We start from the raw sequence: 18,210 nt of genomic DNA, 5'->3' as shown, positions 1-18,210 counted from the left end.
CTGATTGTGAGTTCAAAAATGGGGAAAAGCCATTTTTCCAAATATATTTCAATCTTCATTCTCATGTCAGTGAGGAAGCACTATAATTCTATTTTTTCACATTACCAAGGTATAAAATATTAAACAAAAATTCTGATTAAATCATTTGGAAAACAGATTACAGACAAATACTATATACTGTCACATCTTTTTTACATCATAGGTTATCAGTCCATTGCATAAGGGTAAATATCAATCATGCATATGTGAATTTTCCATAGCAAGTTCATTAACACTAGATTGGATTTTCCTACTACATAAAATGCTCCTAGCCATCACCGCCAATCATCATTTGTTAAATACTCATGATGTTAGCTCATTTGGGTAATAAATACAGCAAACAATTAAGAAACTAAGTCTGATGAAAAATATACAATATATAACCAAGTCAGCTGTAAGTGATTTCTGCATTATTTATAACATCCTTCTCCTCTATTAGCATGAATAAATAAGAATTGAAAATAGTCCACTTCAGAACAAGGCATGTCCATAATTATTAAAAGTATAATTTAAAGTGCTTTGGTTTAGGCTACTATTTAGTGATATAAGTCAGTATATATGTACTATGTCAACATACATATATATACACATATATGCCTTTAAGATTAAAGTTTACTATTATGACCACATGAAAACTTTCAGAAGAAAAAAAAATCAAATATTTAAGAGATTCTAATATTGCTAAGGGAGTTAGAAAAAGAAGGAACTGACTCATTTATCCATTCTTACAGAATTGTGCTATTTGACTTTGCAGTGTCATAAAAAGATGAAGTAGATATAACCCTAGTATGTTCAAAGAACATATACTATAATAGGGTGCTGAGGCATGTACACAAAAGTTGTCAAAATACAACAGAAATATAAGATGTTTTTTAAACCAAGGAATATAATTACAAGCTCATGAAAACACTGAGTGCATCCAGCTGTTTTATAATCTAGAATCTAGAATCATATTTTAATTTGAGGGGAGGGAACTAAAAGGGACAGGGTCTCCCACATCTAGTATTACACACAGATTGTGGAGAAGCAATGAAAAGTCTCAGGCTAGACACCTGCTTACACAGAGGTAAACAGATCTGTGCTGCTTACAGTAGAACACAAAAGCAGTTGCTATCTGATGCAATTAAGTAGATAACCACAAGCACCATGAAGGCCAACTACTAATACTATGGTGTGATTCTGGTAGGTGAAAATTAACCTAGGTCCAGACTTGCAGCAGCCAGATGTAAGTGAGTCAATGGATGTAACAGAGAAAACTGAAATTAACACCTGATTGCCCATATTGTCTTTAGCTAAAAATGATTAATTATGCTTTTACATAACGTGAAACAATTTACTCACCCTGCCTAACTATACCAGTATTAAGAATTTACCAATAATTGCATACTCAAATATATGGAATTTATATACAAAAAGTGATTGTGTGTGCTTAGTTTTCTTTTCAGGTAAAAGATACATATTCCACGGGGACAAGGTGATTTTAAGATTTAACTTAACTGAAATCTGAATTCGTAAAGTCTAGATGTAAGATATTTTACCCTTTCTACCTCAACATTAAAACAGTTATAGAGTACATCATATCCCAATCTTTTTGTGGGCTCAGACTATATTCTTTGGTTTGCTCCCATTTTATGTCTTTATCATATTTTGTGATAGATATTTCATGATAGGACAGAATCTAAACACAGAAATATACTACCTTGGGGAGAAACACTTAAATTTTGAAAGCCATCCCTACTCTAAGGGTAAACAGGTATCAGTCAGAACCGATGGGTTACAAATATAAAATGGTTTTATTTTTTCCTCTAATTACTGTCTTCAAACAGCTCTGTCAAGGCTCCCTTTCCTGACACTTCATAACCTTGAGCAGACTATTATCCAAAAATTCCATCCTCGTTAACACTCGTATTTGCTTCCCAGGCCCCATGAGCACCTCCCAGCCCTAGAGCGCAGGTTCCCTACGAGGACTTGGCTAGTTTTTCATCTGTCCTCATCTTTCCCCTCTCCTGGGTAGTTGTATAAAGGTCTCTTACCCAGGCAGTTACAGCTGAAGGGCTCCCTGTACTGTTACTTCTATGACTCTATTGGCCATTTAAACCTTCCATGTGGCGGGTGACTAAATGGTAAGTATCTCCTACCTATGTCGATCCTTTGGTGGACGGTCTTGAAGGAGGACCTCCTAACAGCAGAAGTCCCTGAAAATGGCATCTCCTTTAGCTCCCTGCTTTCCCGAGCTCCCTAAGCCCACTCTCCTTCATACGAAGGCCCTTCTCCTGCTCTGGGGCATCTTGCCTGGTAATGTCCACTCTCTCTACCCAGACACCTCTTTATCCCCCTGTTCAAATATGTACAAAGAGCAGATCAGCAGTTCACACCAAAGCAGAAATCCAGCTATCAGATGAGGTAGAGGCATCTTTAACCTTTGAATAATTCTCCTGGATCTCCCCTCCTTTTCTGGTGGTGAGGAAGGACTCTCAAAAAGGGATCATGAAGCCACAACCCTGCCAATGAGGTTCTCTTTTCATTACGATCACTTCCTCAGATCCCTTCTCTGCATGGCTGGACCCTCTGTAACTACCAACGGAGGGGGAGGACTGTGGAGTCCAGAGCAATAGTTAAAAACAACTCTGGTTCCTCTAACAAATACCTATTGTTTCTGCCTTCTTTAAAATAAGGAGTACCTGGTACCTTTTGTTCTTAAGGAAAAATTCTCTTAAATATCTTAGTATGCAGTAGATTTAGCAGAACCATCAGATACACTATATCCATTGTAAATAATATTTTAGTAACTGGTTCTTGTAAACTCAAATAAAGAGAAAGAAATGTGATTGCTCAACATGTGAAATGTTATTTCACGAATTAACTGAAACTTTAACAATTGAGAGAGAAGTTAAAAGAAAAAAGATGACAATGAATAAAAAAACTAAAGCTTGATTAAACCTGAAGATAATTATTAATAAGAGAAAGAAGATCACTTTGTTTTTTGTAACACAATTTTGAGGCAGGAAAGGAAGTGGAAATGTCTTGGGGAAGGATATTATTATGTTTTTCTTTACTAAAATACAAAAACTTTTGTATATGCATATGAGTGGCACCAATTATAACTCTAGCCTGCACATAATTGTTATTGGATCCTAAATATATCTAATATGGAATAGGTTCCAAAAGAGAAGGCCACGTGTTATGGTAACATTTCCATTGTTTTCTACTGACCAAGCAGTCACAAAATCCAGATTCAGAGAAGGGACACAGAGATTAGCATTTACTGCAATCACAATGAAATAGTTATTTATGTCATTGTTTAATTGACATTTGCTTCCCTTCTTTTCCCCCTACTAGAGTGTCATGTTCATTGCTGTATCCTCACAGCCTAGCAGAGTACCTGGAAGATACAAGGCCTTCAGCATATAGCATTAAATATTTTAAAAAGAGAGAGCCACAGAGAGAGAGAGAGAGAAGGCCAAAGTACAAATTTTATGGATTATATATAGAATACATGTAAAATAGTCAAACACAAAATTAAAGTGATCTGTAAAAATACATGCGTTTTAAGCCACTATGCATTAAAATAGTGAAAGTACATTTAAATATTCTTAACCTTTATATCCAAATAGCACGTAACTCCTTGTTCAGATTTTCCCACAGGCTGATCCTGATAAAGGAGGCAGATCTCAAATGGACACAGAATACTGAAATCAAAACTGCTTATCTTTTTATTTTTATTGAATAATTTTTATCATAGCTAATTATTGTTGTCCTAGGAAGAATAAAAAACAAATTGTAAAATCAGAGCTGAAGTGCAAGTCACTAATGGCATACGGAATACAAAGAGAATTCATAGAAAGCTCCTTAAAGAACATTACTAAAAAACATTTATCTTAAGAATCTTTGGGAATCATGGAAAACCAGGACAGTGTTAGGAAACTTAGGAAAGACAATGGTTTCCATTTTAAAAAGCCTTGATTTTGAACTCATGGAGATTATTAAAATGAATTCTCATATGCAAAATGTAATACTTAAGTGTATTTCCCTTATTTCATACCAAATTCCAGGAAGTTTTGAGGCAATTTAAAATAAGGAGAGCCTTTACTGTAAAGATAAAAGGCTAAATACATTATGAGGACAAGACAGAGATAATTATATCAGAAAACACTTTGCTTTTTGATGTGTTGTTTCCTTTGGATTCATTAGCACCATGCTCTAAGTGTTAACCAGGTAAAATAGATCCCCCAAACAAAACAAACAAAACAAACAAAACAAACAAAACAAGCAAATGCAGACTCAGACTGGGTAAATAGTTACGTAGGATTCAGTATAAGCAAAGAAATAGTAGCCTGATCAATTGCACTGAATAAATATTTGGAGGTCTTGTTGATATGGACTCTATGATGATTATAAGCAAGAGCTAAGTGTTTCTATTCAATGGAAATGGTGATATTGCAACAGATTGATTAATTTCCACAGCTAAAGTTTAGTGCTATTATGGACAGTGTAGAAATAATAATACTAGGGGCATGAGCTTTCCAATCTAAGCTATGCATAAAATTCTTCAAAATTAAGCAGTTTGGTATAATGTATCCATGTTAATTTAACTACACTTTTTAACCTTTCTCATTGCCAATGTCAAAGAGTATCTACCTTTTCCCTCTTTAACTCATCCAATTATTTTTCCATTAAGTAAACAAATGAACTAGAAATTTTCCTATCTATGGATATTGTAATTTTCCCATAGATTTACAATTATACCAAATAAAATTTCAAGTTAATATACTTTCTGTACTGTTGGTAGAATAATCAATGTCATGGCATATAAAAGTAAGAGTTTTATATTCATGTGTAATTCATGTATATTCATGGTCAGCTCAAATCAGTTTTAATTTCCACTGTTCTGTACAATGTTTTCAGTTTTAAATTATTTATGCTGAAAGTGAGAAATCTTCTCACTTGAGCCAAAATTGCTATTGAATTTTCCAAAAAGCACAAAATCTTCCTAAGTAGGATGGAATATTTATAGGAAATATCTTTTTATTTCTCCCATGCATGGATCTAAGTGTTAAATTGTCTTCTTCCCAAACCTAGTTAGCCTCAAAGAAAGACATCATCAGGTAGCTGTATAAGCCAGAAACCTAGCAATCAGCTTTTTCTCCTCCTCTCTCACTGTGTGCCACTAGTCCAGATCTTTTATATGTCTTGTTGATTTCATCTATGCAACTTATCTCCAATTTTTTTCTGTATCTGCTGCTGTAATCACACTCAAGGGCCCTCATTATTTTTAAGCACAAATCTTACACTGCTAACTCTCCTGCTGAGAAGACTTCCATTGCTTCCCATTGCTCTTAAGCAAAAGATCCAACCATTCTTGTCTTAACAGAAGCACCACATGGGCAGGCCGGGTCTTTTGCTCATCAGGTTTCCCTAGCATTTACCAAAGTAGGACTAACTCTCCTACTGTGGAGCTACAAGCCCAGAAAATTTTTATAGTCACATGTGATAAACCTCAACATGGCAACCAAAAATGATAAGCTATAGATTTCGTGTTTGAGCAGTTTACAGTGTGGAAGAGAGATACACGGATACACTATGTACTTACATATTTCACCCATTGACTGGAATGAAAGAAAAGTTAAAGAATAGGACACATGTTTGTTATTTTGGAAATAAACTTGATAGAAATTAGTAATTATTTGGATATGAATGAGATGAAGAGAGTAATGTGAAAAGTGATTTGAGTATCTAGATCGACAATTGGGTATATGATGATACTAATTCAACAAAGATGATGATGACACCTAGTATGTATCATCTGCTTTCAATGCATCAGGCATCATGTTAAGATTTTATGTGTACTATCTCAGTGAATCTTTATTTAGAAACTGAGGAAGACCCATATTTGTGTTATAAAGATTGATTTAACTTGCCCCATGATTTAGATTTTGAAATTCTGAATTCTCGACCCAAGCTTTCGATCACCTTTATGAGGAAGATCAAGTTTAAGAATCAATAGAAATCACTTCAATTTTGGCCTTGTTAAAAATGAGATAGTTCAGGAAAGGTGAAACAGAAATCAACAACAAGCAGTTAGGAATATGGGACTAAAATTTAGAAGAAAAGCAGAATGCCCTGCGAGGAGGACTTTGATGTCTTTGATTTGCAGGGGAAGAAGTCATGATGCCTGAAGAGGGTATAGAAGGTATAAACGTATTTCTACTGAAAGCATATTTACTGCTACTGTAAGCCATAGAAAAGTCCCAAATAAGCCAGGCTGGGTGATTTTTTATTTTACTATTATTTTTTGTAGAAAAAAGAACCCTGAAAAAGCTAAGCAGTATAAACAAATATTGATATATGACTCCTACAATAAATTCTTAGTCCCAAATAGTGTCAATGCATTTTTATAACATTTAAGGCTCTCCACTTACTTCTGAGCTACAGTATTCTTTTTAATAAGATAATCAACATAAATGCCTGATGAATCATAGTCCTCAATTAATACTGAGTGAATGAATGTAGAACATTACCACTGGATTTAAATATTTAACAATCTAACTACTATTTAGTAGGCAGCCTAGAGAAAAAAAAAACAAATAGACACAACTAGGCATAATTTGAAAAGGTGCCATTAGTCCAACTTGTAATATGATAAATAATTATAATATCCAGTATTTACAATGTCCTTCTTAAGAACATTATGGAGGAAGGCAGCTTTAAATCCAGGGATTACATATCACAAAGAACTCAGCATATTCGAAGGACCACTGAAATAATATTATATTATCACGGGAGATTACATGCAAATGGCAGACCTGTTGAAAGCTACTGTTTATATGAAATCAAATCATTCTTTTCATAGCATTTATTATATGTAGTGAAGACATACAACTCAAAACACTTTTCATCAGTTTTTCATGGGCAGACATGGCAGGAGATTTTCAAGGTCAAAATGACCACTAAAATTTCACTTGCTGGCAATGAAAGAAAACACTTAGGCAGATTAGCAATAATATGGAAATTTTATATTTCTACATTTTAACTTCAATTTAGGATCTGAATATAAGCACTCATTTTTAACCTTAGAAAAAATGGATAGAATATGCTTTTTTTAGATCGGTATGACAATGTGAATTAGAAATAGAAAATGGTTATAAAATGTATTTGGAAATGATTGATTTTCTGAACAATATCAACACCCCTTAGGTCAATATAAAATAACATTTAAATGTCTTTAATCATTTTTTATTTTAAAAATTATCTAGTATAATTATTATAACCATAATGTGACGATGAAGAATATAAAGGAGTATGCAACCAACCTAAGGTCACACAATTATTCAGTGTCAGAATTAAATGCTAAACACAGGTTTTATGTTCATTTAAACACACACACACACATAAGGTGTTATTTGGATAAATCAGTCATATGCACTTTTATTGTTTTCTTCAACAATTTTCCCAACAACAGTATTAAAAGACACATGCCTTATTAAACAGTAAATGATTAATGATGAAATTGTCTCCTCTAAAGTGCTCAAATAGATGAACAGGGTTTTTTTAAATCCTGAACTTGTAAAAGTAACATCTTTCCAAGTTATTTTTATCTGTAAGAAAAATATTTGAAATATTTTCAGTGTAAAGAGAACTCTACCTGTTAAAAATGACTACCTTCTAGGAGGAGTCCTTAATTATTGAACAGTTAATAGCTAATTGTAAAAACTATTCTCTGTTATAAAAATGCACTATGATCTGTGATTTTCCCTTGTGATTACAAAATCTGTTTTAACTTCACTATCTCCTCCAAAATTAAAATATAATACCAGCTCTATTTCTCATCTGTTCTACCATGCACATTCTCTCAGATCATTACACAGGAAATGTTAGGACCATTGTCAACAGTACACAGATGCTGTCATGTAGATGTATGTATCTGGCCTAACATCTGTTTAAATACACCCTGTTAAATGTTGCTCTTAATTAAAATAATTTATATTGAATAACTACTTAAGACTTCAGTTAGTAGGCAAGACAGTATTCTTCAAAACAAATTTAAAATCTCAAGAACTTCCTTTAGTTAAAATAGTCTGTATAGAAACTGTTTCTTGTCTTTGAAATTCTGAAATTTCATTCTATGAGCTTCCTGCTTTTCATAAATAAACATCTCTATTTTACACCTCATCATATATTTGAACCATTTTTGCAATGAATTACAATTGTTATGGACACACAGATAAACAAATATTCAAAAACATTTGTTTTTTAATAGCTTATGTGTATAAATACTATGGGGGATTTTTTGTATATTTATATTTATATATTGTTATCTATTTTAAATCTACTAAATTCACAAAAGTATTAAGAGCTTAAGAATGGATTGCTTAACTTTTAAATGTGTCAAATCTCCAGTGATTGTGAAAATATGAAAATAGTTCTATTATGTTCATTTATACAGGTTAATGTGTTTAACTCCTAGCTTTGAAAAAGATTTCATGTTCTTGTTTATACAAAAGTCAAGTTAATACTGCATATTGAAAATCTTGGAGAGGAACGAGGAAGAAACCAGCAGACAGACTATTAAGATTATGATGCATTCAATTCAAATAGAAAAATGAAAAGAGAAAACACAAAAAAAACTTTTTAAAATATCAATATGTAATTACATAAAGAGAACTTGATACCAAGAATGTTACAGAGGATAGAACAAGGAGCGAGAAATTACATTTAAGCATCACTACACAACATAAAATTTACTTTTTGTATATATTTGAATCATAGAATGTTATAGTATAAACAGATTTGTTCTTCCTTTTAACATATATTGAACACTTATGTGCCAGGCATTACTACATGCACTGGGAATATAGCAATGGAGAAAGCAGATAAAAATGTGTATCTTCGTGGAGTTTATATTCTAGTTGGGAGGTGGGTAGAAAAAATACTGAATAAATAAATAAATAAAGTGGCATGGTATGGTGTATTAAATGAGAGACCAGTCATAGAAGGCAGAAAGAGAATTCTTGCATGCACGTGATGTATGTGTGCATGTGTAAGCATGTGTTAGGAGGGTACTTTGGGATGACTTCACTGAGAAAATGATGCCATCAAAATACAGTCATATTTTACAGCACAGAAAAGAGGTTCCGAATGATGATATGAAATTCCTGAAGTCACATAATTCTTCAGGAAAAGACCTGGATTTGGAGCACATTTATTTGCCTGATCCTTGGTCCTAAATCTTTCCCACTGCCCAAGACAGCGCACCCAGTTGAGAGAACTGCACGGAACGTGCAATAAGGCAAAGACAGACTCAAATGTTGGATCTGGATGACAGTGGGTGGATCGACTGATTGGAAGAGAGAGTGCATATTAGGAAAGCATCAGAAGTCAGAAGGAATTAGGTAGGCTAGGGCCAGATTATGAAAGCTCTCAGACGTCAGGATGATGAGTTTGGTCATCACCTTAGGCCAGGGAGAGATATGATTAAAGTGATGTATCAGATAGAAGGAGGAGAAGGAACTCATCATCAGGAATAGTCATTCCAAGTTCTGTCATCTACCACATTGACACTGATATGACCAGGGCAGGAATCCTGACTCTCATATTTCATGCCATTGGAAAATTGATAAAATAGGGAAAAAAAAGTCTTGTGTTCTCTATCATTAGACTTCCATAAGATGATGATTGAAGAATGAATTGGTTTCCAGAGCCAGACATGACAGAACCATTATGTTGAGTGGGATATACAAGCACACTCTTCCCCGTATCTGAATCCAGGGGTTAGTAAACTAATTCTTTTTGTATATGCAGGGAAGGTTGTTTTTCCCAATGGAAGGAAAATTATGTGTATCTTGTTTGGAAGTTTTCACATAAAGAGATATAATGTACTCTTTCTTGACGGAGGGCAGCCGTTTACCAGGGAATAGGAGCCAGCGCTGTGGAGTTCTGCTTAGAAAAGCAGGAGGATGTTCGGTAGATTCAGAGTTGGTGAACTACTTTCAGGCCTTCCCTGAGTGACGTAATTGGAGAAGGTACAAGGAAGAATTCCCCCAAAAGTCACGTTTTCATCAGAAGGCTTATGAAATACAAGTTTGGCTTTAATATTTTATTGAAAAATTAAATCTAGGAATTTGTTTTTATATTGCTGCATCTCTTCTGTGCAGAGTATATATTACTCTGTGGCACCTCAAATAACTGTTATCACACAGCATATTATACACATCAGCAGATAGCAAAACAGTGATTACTATCCTGACAATGAAAAATATGCACCAGGAGAATAATCGTCCTGGCCTCAGCCACTATTCTTGCTATTCTTTACATTTCTTTACAATTCATGAATTTCATATGCACTAGAGTTCTTCAGTGCTGACCTTCCCCAAAATAACAATATATGATATATATCATGTAGGTGATTTCTAAATGATGCCACAAAAATTCTGATTTCCAATACTATATATAATGTTCTATTAGAATTGTACACCCAAATAAATACATGCAAAAAGTGTTCATTTTCTTTAGCCTGATAAAATCATAAAGCAGGATAAGCCTTTATTTTGCCCAGGAAGGAATTTATTTTTTCTTATCAAAACCATAAAGTAATCATTTAAGTTGCTAAAAAGTAAAATAAAATACAATACGAATTTTTTATTTGTATTAGATTGGCCCTGTAAAATATTTAATTTACTTTGATGATTTTGCTTTCTTATCAAAATTTTAAGTTAAATTCCATTTTTATCTGGGTGCTTTAAAACCTGGTACAATTTAACATGCTAAAATAAATTTTCAAGCAGCTTACTATGCATAGATGGCTTTTAAAAATTCAAAACAGCCCTCATAGCAAATGTCATTTCTTTCATAGTTACAAAACGCAAACTCCAAGTGTTTTATCCTAATGAATAAATGAGTTTGTCCTTTATGTATAAAATATAGTTTGTATTTGTTGCCCAAGTTTTTAATAATAGATGAATTTTAGGTTTGCTCCAACATATTCAATAAAGTGTGATTAATTTGGTTTTTCAAAAATGCAAACTAGACATTACTATATTACTTCGCAAAATGCACAGCTTGCAACATTATTGTCTCAGTGGGATTTTAAATTGAATTGTAAAATGTGTCTTATTTCCAGTTTGATTTATGTAAGAGATAGCAGTGGATAATGTCCCTTTTGAAGTTTCACTGTTTTGTGTGAACAAACAATATAAACTGAAAATTCATAATGGAGTTTATCAGAACCTAAAGCAAATTTCCAACTTACAGCATGTTTGACTGAAATAAAAACTTACAATGGACTCAAATACTACATTTCTAACAAAACAACTTTGTGACATTTCCTATTATAAATGGATTATACAATATTTTGGACATGTCTTGTGATTTTTATTACGATACTTCAAGTAATTATCAAATCATGTTCTTCTCTAAAAAAGCTTCCCTGTGCCCTGAGAATTAATCTATGATACCATTTAACTTGGCTTTTTGAAGTAAATATCACCAGATAAAAGCCAGCTGGATGGATCTGTATAATAGGACACTTGAATGAATGTATTAGTGTTTGAAAAAGAGAGTACAACTCTTCTAAAAAGATTAATTTCCATAAAAAAGATAGCTCCCAGATCTACAAAAGAATAAATTCAAAAACATAATAAACTCTAAGAAAGAAAGGTAGATTAAAGTAAAAGCTGCAGCACCTTGTTAACTGCAGCTGTTGGGGAGCAATGATTCTGTATCAATTACATTTGGTTGGTCCTGTAGGGCTCTTCAAAGCTTTGTGTGAAAAGCCTGAATATGGGATGCATGTGACACAGTAAGTAATAACTTCAGTGATTAATTTTGATGCAACATCACTTTCATTCTGATCTTATTCTCAATATTTACAGTTTGAGAAAAGCTACAAAGGTTCTGATGGGAATATATGAATCTAGCAAGGACACCTTTTTTTCCCTTCATTTATTAAAGATGTGGATATGAATTTTCTTTGTCATGAAAATATTGCAGCTTTATCACGCAACATAGTTGCTGACATCATCATGTAAAAAGACCTGAGTTGGCCAATGGACTTTATTTTCAATATCCTGTTTCAAAACATGTTCTCTAAAAAGGACCTTGAATTCTGCTCACACAACTTCTCTATTTTAGTTGCTACAATTACAAGTTTCACCATGCACAACAAACTCCTCTGGGAGGTAAAACATACGCTTTCAATATGGAGCGACTCTTATGCTCTTACTATCTTTAAGACAAACCCAGAGGCAAATGTGGAGATAAATTAGCTTTTAACTTTCATTAAATTCTAGAAAAATGGAAATATGTTTTAAAACATTGACATGAAAATGCCATCTTACTATCAGGTCATTTCAAATGTAACAGAAAGCAGAGTACAAAGATAAATAGCAAAATGATGGATACAGTAGGAGTACTTCAATTGTGAAGTCATTTCTTCATAAGGAATATAAAACATGGAATAAAAAAATTACTGTGTAATCATAACAAGAAAAATCAACTAAAAGAGGTTAGTAAATCTTTTGTAAATTACTTTTTTTTTAAGGCTTCTATCTTTTCATTTTTTTAGGTTGTTTTTTTTTTAAGTACAGCTGTTGCACAAAGTATATTGGTTTCAAGTACACAACATAGTGGTTCCACAGTTACATACATTATTAAATCCTCACCCCAACTAGTGCAGTTACTATCTGTCAACTACATTTTGAAACATAGTTTAACGTGTGGAGTAAAATAAACTTCTAATTTCCCTTGCTCTCCTACTTTCTTTTACTTTTTTTACATCACACTGTCAAAATCAACCACTAAAATGAAATGTGTGCTAGTACCTGAATGTGTTCACTTAAACTGGGCAAGTTGTTTTAGTGAGATGTTTAAATGTTAAGTCTACGTCCATCAGAATGAAAACATAAAAGACATATTGCCATTATTAAAAAAAAGTCACTGGATATAAAATACTGTAGTGTTTATCAGAAAAATATTTTTTTGAAAGAAAGGTTTGCTTCTCTGCACTCACATTAACTACTAAATGATCAGGACAATTTTTAACAGCAGCTCAAGAATTTCTTTATCATACTTCTTCAAGAAAGCTGCTTTTAGTTAAAACATAAAAATGGTAGTTACAAGGTTTCTGCAAACATAACTGCCATTCCATTAAGGAAATGGTGCAGCAAACAGTAAATAGTGGCCTCCAGGGAAATGTAAGTATTGATTTTATTACCGTGTTGGTTGGTTTGTATTTGCAATTGTCAACTCTAATTTTGGACCATGCTTTAAGTATCCTTAAAACTGCTTAAGGAAAGGACAAACATTAATGGGAAACTATTGATGATTATTATTTTTATGGTTTTAAATATCATGAGATTATTTCTTTACAGCTTTTGATAGCCTGTCTTTTAAAAATTAGAGATTTCAATTTCGCTACGCACAGTAAATGAACTACCAACTCCTTTTCAATAAGTCAAATTACATATCCATTTTGTACACTATAAATCAGTATTTGACTCTAGGAATAAAGCTAATCACTATAAAAAGTATACACATGGTTATACACTTCCTTCATTTAGTCTGGAAATTCAGCTTTGAATTTGTTGACAGAAGTTTTGATTCACCTAAAAGACATAAATGGCTATGAAAGTATAAGTCTAGAATTTTCATCATGTTCAAATAAACTTCAACTCATAGTGTCATTAAATGTAAAATGATCAAATACTTTAAAAAGAACAAAATTTGACATCTTAATATATGTTTTATGTTACCATCATTATCTTCATCATCATTGATTTCCTCTATACATTTCAGTAAATGACATTCACACATTTATGCTAAAGGTGTAATTAAGAACACAGATCATTTTCTTAAACCATGCCAGAGAGCAACTCTGTTTAATATGTAAATTTTCAACTATACCTATGGGGCTGTAAATACAGTCAGTGTTAAACTTCTACAATTAACTAAAAGAAGTGTTTATGCTACACATAAATTTTAGAAATGTCCTCTGTGGAAATCTAAAGAGGTGCAAATTAATATTAAAAAAACATTATGGCTGTTCTTCAGATTAAAAAACATAAAGTATTCTTGCGCTCACAAGCCACACAGTACACTTGAAACATCTCATATCAAAAAGAGAAAGAAAACCTGTTATAAACACACACAAATCTTCAATACCACTAAATGCCAAGTCCCTATATCATGAATTTATGAAGGTCAGAGGAAAACAGTCCTCTCATTTTAGCGTGAAAGTCACACATTGTGTTTTGCAATATTTAGAGAGGAAAAATGTCTTAATGAAGTAAAACTGCTTTGACTTGAAAGACGGGAATTCTTTGTGCATACTATATGTTCAATATGTGTTTACTGAACTAAATCCTCAGTTCCCAATAACTAAAATTTTATGGATAATACACCTTATTAGTTGAACTATAGACTAGAAACTTAGCTCTGTCTTTTACTATGTAGCTCAGTATGAAAGTTATGAGTATGTTTTCATATTCACTAGACTAGAAAGCTTTACAAAGACAGCTCCCCCTAAATGTTAATTAAATGACAGAAATGCACGGAAAAAGTTTAGCAAAGTTATCTCACAGATTGAAGTTTTATCTACAAGAATAGGGAAAGATAAAATTGGACATTACCCAATAATAATCATTTAAAATCGACAGACTTTGAAAATGACTTTTGTCTTCACTGCCAGTCTCCCTGAGACCATCATGTTGCTTTATCATGTCTTAGATTTTCAAATTTCTCCTTTGAGACTATTCATTCTCCTCACTACCACCACTGACAACAAGCATTTTTTTTTATTAAGGTATCACTAATATACACTCTTATGAAGGTTTCTCATGAGCAACATTGTGGTTACTACATTCACCCATATTATCAAGTCCCCCTCACACCCCATTGAAGTTACTGTCCATCAGCAACTGACTACAAGCATTTTTAAGGAAAAATTCTGCATTAAACTTACTGTAAATAAACCAGGGTCTCTTAATATAGATCTAAAAGTCAAATGTCTTGTTTATTAAAATATAACTCTATATAGCATGATTCTTAAATATTTTGGTTTCATGATCTCTGCACACATCAGTTATATCTATCAGTATCATATTAGAAAAGAACATTGGTAATTTTTAAGTATTTATTAAAAATAACTATAAATTCATTACACATTAGCATAAATAACATGTTATAAAATAATAAACATATTTTCCAACAAAACACACTTTTTAAAAATTACTTAAAATATGGCTTGAGAGAAATCACTTGGATTTTCATAAATATGCCTTAATTCAATCACTCGTTATGATATCATCAATCCTGTAGCCTCTAAAAATCTCCAGTACACTTATGGGAGAATGAGTTTTTAAAAGGTAAATAAGGTCTTGGTATCATTATGAAAGAAAATTTTAACCTCTTGGACTCCTTTGAAAGTGTTTTGGACACCTGTCCCTTGATGCGTCCTGGGCCACCCTTCAAGAACTATTACCACATCTGATAACATTTTAGGACATTTTACAACATCTGGGTTATGTATTAATTTAGTATGTCAAATACTATCCTAACAAGATTGCAGACAATAAGAACAGGATTAGAAAGCTGTTTTAAAGTTTTATACAGAAAATTCATTACTTCCATACCTTAGATTAACTTTTAGCTTACAAGGAATAACTAGTTTTAGTCTTTTTGAGGTGGCAGATAAAACACAGAAGTTGGTAAAAGATAGGAGTGGCTTTAAACATTGCCCTTGCAGCCTTCAGCATAAAGACTTGTTCTATACCTCAAACACTTCATCTAAAAAATGGGAATAATAGCTATTCAAGGGCAAGCACAAAATTAAGTGAGATGATGTACATGAAGCATAAAGTACATTACAACTAAGCAATAAAGAAAGCAATTACCAAGTAGAAAAGTCAAGGTTAAGAATCACAAGAGTTGGGATCAGACAGGAGACAAGGACGATGCTACCTAAGCTATGTGAGCTTCAATTTTTCACAGTATACTATTACTCAAGGATAGTATCAATAATTATCACACTGATTAGGTAATGAGTGTGTACAAAGTATCATGATATAACTGATATGAGGAAAATGAGAGGAAGAAGAAACTACCTGAAAAAAAGGAGGGAGAATTTTACCATGGCAATTTGGAGTTTATAAAATTATAGAAAGGAAATTATGGCCATCCTTAAGAAATATTAGATTTGAGAGGAGCACATTTCAAAGTGAAGAGAAAAACAGTTAATAGTCTATGAATATTAAAAGTAAAAGGGAATACAACTTGACATTGGTAAGTCCCAAAAATACAAGTAAAACTTAACCATCTCAATTTTAATGAGGAAAAATGCAATATTCTCCAAGGGGTTCCTTAAGTTCCTTTAAAGTCTCCATCGTTGTTAGTCTCTGCATTACCCAATACATGGTCCAGAATACTCAGTGAGCTGGCACTCCTAATGAAGGCAATGCATTAGAATCAATGCTCACATGATGCTTTGGAGTTTAGGAAACATCAGCAGAGTTAACAACAGATGAATTTGCTAGGGAGCTCCCCAAAGTTCAGATTTTCAGAAACAAGAATAGGGCACAATAGTAATGCACAAGGGCACATCACCACAGAATGGTAAGAAAATTTAGCAGGGGATTTTAAATATGATGTTGAATCAACTAAAGCCAGGAATTAAGCTGAGACAATATAAAACACTGCAGGGGGTTATTTTTATTTTTAAATTAGCAGTTAACAAAGAAGGGAAAGATACCCTTTTACTGAAGATAGTATAAATGTTCAAACCAATATTTGTACCTACTTTATAATTCAGAGATATTAAGACACTCTGAAAATGTTTTGGATTGTCCCAACTCTAGAAAATTAATCATATCTTTCATGTTCTAGTCATAGGAAAACTTTTATAAACAATTGTTCTAAATTATCTATTATATCAGTGATTGAAGGATAGATGTCAACCCATTTCCTGATGACTTGGCTAATATGTTTTAATTGGTAAATAAAAGCCACACATTACAGGTGATCAATAATATTCCCAGTGGCATTTTTATTTCTATCAAAATTTCACTTCCAGTTTCCCAGATGCATTCAAAGCAAGTATGAAATTATAATTTTTAGACTGCAAAATGTCAAATAAATGTTACCCATTTTAAAATTCAAGAAAGTGCTATTGAGTAGGATTGTATAGCAGAAAAAGAAAATAGCAAGATTGTCTATGCTTTCAGCCAAAGTATTCATAACCCTTAACTGACAGGACTTTAAAAGTCAATAATAATGGAGCATTCCCATTTTTTATCATTGTTTCACACAGTGAAGTAAATAAAATATCTTGAATAATTATTACCAACCATAAAGAGGAATGAGTTGGGTGCACATTAAACTTGACTAATGCATATGCTGTTTGAAAATACAGAATTCTAAATGTTCCTAAGAGCACTAGAATCTTGAATTTCAGTTAATTACTTGATTACTTTAAGTATAGGTTAATAACATAATTTCCAATAAAAAAACCTATGTTGGCCATTTAACAAACTGGATAAAAGATAAGTTTTACTATTTTATGTACCTCATATAAATTGGATTATGCACTGTTTGTCTTTCCATGACTGGCTTATTTCACTTAGCTTGGGTGAGGAGGGAATTAGCAATAGGGAACTGCTAATCAATGGGCATAAAGTTTTAGATAGGCAAGAATAGGCACTAGAGATCTGCTATACAACAACATTGCACCTACAGTTAACAATACTGTACTGTAAAATTTAAGAAGATAAATAAACTTCATGCTAAGTGTTCTTATCAAATTAAAATTATTTTAAAAATACAATAATATGAACAAATAGCTTTTCATAACTCTTTTGGTGCATTCAAAGAATTCCAACTGATAAAGCATAAACATTAAATATATTTTAAAATACCAGGTGTTAATACCAGGTATTAAATAATCTGCTTTATTATAGATACCTCTAATAAGAAAATTTGGGGGAAGTTTTGAGCTTCTACCTCTCAAAATATTACTATGGCACTTTGAAGAGACAAAACAGTTTATTAAAATATGTATACTTTATGTAACAGGTCTAGGAATATATCATTGATTCGTATTGTTTTAAGGAAAGTTATTTAATTTACTAAACATTCATTCTCAAAATGCATTCTTTTATAATTGAATGTTCAGAGATTTAGAGATAT

The 18,210-nt window shown here is 32.5% G+C and overlaps 1 protein-coding gene across 2 annotated transcripts in view; it reads right to left on the bottom strand.

The window, feature by feature from the left end:
• The window catches only part of DACH1 (dachshund family transcription factor 1), a 400,485-nt gene that overhangs the window by 124,782 nt on the left and 257,493 nt on the right, over window positions 1-18,210 (bottom strand). The gene's annotated exons all lie outside the window — the stretch shown is intronic.

This window comes from Manis javanica, chromosome 9 (genome assembly GCF_040802235.1).
Source record: "Manis javanica isolate MJ-LG chromosome 9, MJ_LKY, whole genome shotgun sequence".
Lineage (NCBI taxonomy): Eukaryota > Metazoa > Chordata > Mammalia > Pholidota > Manidae > Manis > Manis javanica.
This window is presented reverse-complemented; position numbering and strand designations above follow the sequence as displayed.